Raw genomic sequence first — 6,000 nt, forward strand, 5'->3', positions numbered from 1 at the left:
TACAATGGTTGCCATTGACAGCTTGGTTCTTGAAAACACTGAGAGCTAAGGGTTTTTCCTATCCAGGCCTTGATCCAGGCCCTTAAACCAGTTACTTCTCAGATCTATCATCGAGTGTGAAAGTTCTATTTTTCCTGGTGTGAGCAGCAAAAGTGGCAGCCAGAAGTTTTTCTGGTCTCTTGCATTTTGTCTTTTTTTCAGGAAGGTCTGTTTAAAGGGCTTGGTTTATATTCTCTTAAGTGACCGATATCTGCTCAATCGATCCTTTTTCAAAGGAGGTTGGCTAACATCCGAGAAGTACAAAAACTCTTCCAGGGTGTTCTTTGTATCCAGCCTCCTTACATACCACCAGTTTCTCCTTGGGACTTAAATTTAATGTTGGAAACATTACAGAAGACTACTTTTGAGCCACTGTAATCTGAGCTGGCGGCTCTTTCCTGTAAGCCTCCTCTGCTCATATTTCATTCGGATAGGGTGGTTTACGCTTAAAACCATAATTTCTTCCTAAGGTAGTGTACGAGTTTCATATTAACCAGGACATAGTCCATCCAGTATTTAGGAAGGTTTCGGCCTCTTAGGATAGTTCATCCTCAGCACTTTTAGATGTGGTTCATGATTTACGCGTTTACCTGGATCATACGGCTTCTCTAAGATGTACAGATTCTTTGTTGGTGTTAATGGATGTACCAAAGTGAGGTTGGCCAGCATCTAAGGTATCTATTGCTAGATGGGTCACTTTAGCTATTCATCAGGAATATGTATCGTCAGATGTGATGGTTCCAGACACCTTTCGGGCCCACTCGAGTCATGCTGTCAGGGCATCTTGGGCTGTGCGGCATGGTGAATTAACCTGGTCATCCGTACACACCTTCACAAAATGTTACTGTTTCCACACATTTGGAGCGTGTGACGCCAGTGTTGGGTGTAAGATTCTATGAGCAGCTGGTACATATGCTCCCTCTCTCTTATTAGCTTGCTTTGGGAAATTCCATAGTAATTAAGCGTCCTGTCACATCCTGGGTCCCTGTGTACTCAGCTGATGGTTTCTGGGATGCAATTACGGAATCAGACTGCCACACTAAATTAGGAGGACGAATATAAGACTTCCTCATGTGTTGCTATACCGAGTGTTGGTGAGACCTGCCCAGAGGCGCGGAGTCTAACCCACCGGAAGGTTTTCACCAGTGACCCCTCCAATGGGGATTTGGGTTTTGCTGCTTCAGGAAGGCAGGTCACGGCCCCCTGGACAGGTACTCGGAAATAGCTGAGAAATCTTAAAAGAATCAACAAGTGGCAGGCTGAATAATGAGAGTCTCTGAAGAGGTTGAAGTACACCGCACTTGGAATCTGGAGTACTAGAAAATACACTAGAGAAAACAATAATGTCCAACCGAGGACACTTGATGCTTGGGAACTGATGAACTTGAAATACTTGATGAAATAAATGACACTAGACTACAGACACGCAATACTTGAGAATAGGTGGACTTGAGTACTTAAAGAAATGATTGAGACTTGACCGATGGCACACAGTACTTGTGAATAGGTGAACTTGAGATACTTGAGGAAATGAATTAAACTTGACCGATGGCACATGGTACTTGCAAATAGGTGAACTTGAGATATTTGAAGAAATAAATTATAATTGACCAATAGCTCACATTACTTGCGAAAAGGTGAACTTGAGATACTTGAACAAATGATACACACAAAGAAATGCAATAGAGAAGCACGTGGAAGCACAGAATGGAGCCTGGAGCTTCAACGTACAGCAGCATGCACTGTAGAAAGAAGAAGTTGCACAGGCGACTTCCTGTTCCCAGGATCCTACAGATATACCCAGAGACAGACAGCCATTGGATAGAGTAGTCAGCTGACTACTTCCAGGACTCTCGCTTGACATCGCTGTGGTCAGCTGATACTGAACATGGCTGCCAGCATGCTGTAGACTCCAAGCATTCCCAAACAGTGTGAAATAAAATGAAAACAAGCATTCATCATGGTCCCGGCCGGTGCTGCAGCTGACGACTGACAGCACCCCTGACAGTTTTTCTGGTCTCTTGCATTTTGTCTTTTTTTCAAGGAAGGTCTATCTAAAGGGCTTGGTTTATATTCTCTTAAGTGATCGATATCTGCTCAATCGATCCTTTTTCAAAGGAGGTTGGCTAACATTCGAGAAGTACAAAAACTCTTCCAGGGTGTTCTTTGTATCTAGCCTCCTTACATACCACCAGTTTCTCCTTGGGACTTAAATTTAATGTTGGAAACATTACAGAAGACTACTTTTGAGCTACTGTAATCTGAGCTGGCGGCTCTTTCCTGTAAGCCTCCTCTGCTCATATTTCATTCGGATAGGGTGGTTTACGCTTAAAACCATCATTTCTTCCTAAGGTAGTGTACGAGTTTCATATTAACCAGGACATAGTCCATACAGTATTTAGGAAGGTTTCGGCCTCTTAGGATAGTTCATCCTCAGCACTTTTAGATGTGGTTCATGATTTACGCGTTTACCTGGATCATACGGCTTCTCTAAGATGTACAGATTCTTTGTTGGTGTTAATGGATGTACCAAAGTGAGGTTGGCCAGCATCTAAGGTATCTATTGCTAGATGGGTCACTTTAGCTATTCATCAGGAATATGTATCGTCAGATGTGATGGTTCCAGACACCATTCGGGCCCACTCGAGTCATGCTGTCGGGGCATCTTGGGCTGTGCGGCATGATGAATTAACCTGGTCATCTGTACACACCTTCACAAAATGTTACTGTTTCCACACATTTGGAGCGTGTGACGCCAGTGTTGGGTGTAAGATTCTATGAGCAGCTGGTACATATGCTCCCTCTCTCTTATTAGCTTGCTTTGGGAAATTCCATAGTAATTAAGCGTCCTGTCACATCCTGGGTCCCTGTGTACTCAGCTGATGGTTTCTGGGATGCAACTACGGAATCAGACTGCCACACTAAATTAGGAGGACGAATATAAGACTTCCTCATGTGTTGCTATACCGAGTGTTGGTGAGACCTGCCCAGAGGCGCGGAGTCTAACCCACCGGAAGGTTTTCACCAGTGACACCCTCCAATGGGGATTTGGGTTTTGCTGCTTCAGGAAGGCAGGTCGCGGCCCCCTGGACAGGTACTCGGAAATAGCTGAGGAATCTTAAAATAATCAACAAGTGGCAGACTGAATAATGAGAAAGTCTCTGAAGAGGTTGAAGTACACCGCACTTGGAATCTGGAGTACTAGAAAATACACTAGAGAAAACAATAATGTCCAACCGAGGACACTTGGTGCTTGGGAACTAATGAACTTGAAATACTTGATAAAATAAATTACACTTGACTACAGACACGTAATACTTGAGAATAGGTGGACTTGAGACACTTGAAGAAATGATTGATACTTGACCGATGGCACACAGTACTTGCGAACAGGTGAACTTGAGATACTTGAAGAAATGGAGGAAGCTTGACCGATGGCACACGGTACATGTGAACTTGAGATATTTGTAGAAATGAATGAAGCTTGACCGATGGCGGTGAACTTGAGATACTTGAGGAAATTAATTAGGCTTAACAGATGGCACACATTACTTGCATAACAGGTGAACTTGAGATACTCGAAGAAATGAAGGAAGCTTGACTGAATGCACACGGTACTTGCGAATAGGTGAACTTGAGATACTTGAAGAAATGATACACACAAAGAAATGCAATAGAGAAGCACGTGGAAGCACAGAATGGAGCCTGGAGCTTCAGCGTACGGCAGCATGCACTGTAGAAAGAAGTTGTACAGGTGACTTTCTGTTTCCAGGATATTACAGATATACCCAGAGACAGACAGCCATTGGATAGAGTAGTCAGCTGACGGGTGTAGTATGGTATGCCGGCGGCCGGGCTCCCGGTGACCAGCATACTGGCACCGGAAGCCCGACCGCCGGCATACCGACAGCGTGGCGAGCGCAAATGAGCCCCTTGTGGGCTCGCTGCACTCGCCACACTATTCTCCCTCCAGGGAGGTCGTGGACCCCCACGAGGGAGAAAAAGTGTCGGTATGCCGGCTGTCGGGATTCCGGTGCCGGTATACTGTGCGCCGGGATCCCGACAGTTGGCAACCTGAAGACCACCCATCAGCTAAGTACTTCCAGGACTCTCGCTGGACATCGCTGTGGTCAGCTGATACTGAACATGGCTGCCAGCATTCTGTAGACTCCAAGCATTCCCAAACAGTGTGATCTAAAATTAAAACAAATGCTTTTGCATCATGGTCCCGGCCGGTGCTGCAGCTGATGACTGACAGCACCCCTGAGCCACGGAAACAGGCATAAAGGTGTGATACTGCAGACTCTAGTCTAAATCCTGACACATCCCCCAGATGGATGATAGAGGAAATCAGATTTTTTGTTCACCGGAAAATCCCTTCTCCGGAGTTCATCTGGGGGACGCTGAGCTCCCTCCCTTCTTTCTGGCTTTTCATATCAGTTTTGCCTATTATCATTGTAGATTGTATGATGTAGTCTTTTTTTTTTTTCCTCTCAGCTCTGCTAAACGTAGACTGAGGGGCTGCCTTAAGGAGAGGGGTTATGTAGGGGAGGGAGTCAGCAGTTAACTGTTTTAGTGCCAGACTCCAGAGGACATATGCATAACCCAGAGTAATGAAGACTTCGAGGAAAGGATTTTACGGTGAGTAAAAAATCAGATTTTTAAAATAAATAATACTGACAACAGGCAGCGGATGTAATGAGAAATTGGGACACTATTACATTGTTCATATTTTCTAATCAACTCCTGCGTTGCTAAGGAAGAGTAGGACTTATCCTCAACATATACATCAGAACTGCTGAGACCCAATCGTCCTCATCACTTCAGGAGATTAAAGAGGGGGAGTAAACTTACCTTTCCTTTGCGTCCACTAGGGGGCACATGATTCATTACACTGGGTATAGGTTGGATGCGAGGCGTCCGGGCACCAATTGGTTAATTTTAATTACCCATTAGCCCTCGGGCCTCTCATCCCCTATACCCTTCGGCCGGCCAGTTTTTAGATTGGTGCCTGCAGGAGCACCATGAAGAGGAGCAGCGAGGCTCGGAGGATTATCAAGAGCAGCGGTACAGGTGTCCTTAGGATGCCATACCGTGCTCCATCACCCAGTGACAGGTAAGTGGTCTGGTGACTTCCGCCACGGACCTCACGAGGAGACGCACACAGCTCCCGGAGCCTCGCAGGCCGGAGCCAGGAGGTGAAAATCGGGTTCCCTGGTCAGACCAGGGGAGCCGTAGCAGCGGCGATCCACTCCAGCAAAGGGGGCAGTGGGGCACAAGGTCACCTGTGCTTTCCACTAGACCTCCAGGGACAGTGTGGCAGACTCAGGCAAGTCCCAGGAGGTTAAGCACCCAAGGGGGGGAGCATGTGGTCCGCGACCCCTCCCCTGTCCCTGAGCTGGCTTGGAACAAAGGGTTAACTGCCAGATTCAGGTGTATTGCTCCTCCTTCAGCTGGCCCCGCCCATAAAACGTTGGGCGGCCTTTTTTAAAGCATGTATGCTTCAGCTGGAGCACAGTGAAGGAGGTTAGGGCCTTGTCTCCCCTTTACCCGGCTCTCTGCGTCCAGTCCTGATTGTTTTCTCCTGCCTGCATTTCACAGGACAGTTGAGTATTATTGCCCACTATTGCTAAAAGTTGAGAGTACTGTGTGTGTGTGTGTGTGTGTGTGTGTGTGTGTGTGTGTGTGTGTGTGTGTGTGTGTGTGTGTGTGTGTGTGTGTGTGATTTACCTGTATGGCTATAGCCACTTATACAACCATAGGAATAGCTGTGTTTTTTGTCTGCTTTATATGCACACTTTTTAGTGATACACATCTGTGATTATCACACACACACACACACACACACACACACACACACACACACACACACACACACACACACACACACACACACACACATATATATACACTGCTCAAAAAAATAAAGGGAACACTTAAACATCACAATGTAACTCCAAG

The sequence above is a fragment of the Pseudophryne corroboree genome, chromosome 3, assembly GCF_028390025.1.
Source record: "Pseudophryne corroboree isolate aPseCor3 chromosome 3, aPseCor3.hap2, whole genome shotgun sequence".
Lineage (NCBI taxonomy): Eukaryota > Metazoa > Chordata > Amphibia > Anura > Myobatrachidae > Pseudophryne > Pseudophryne corroboree.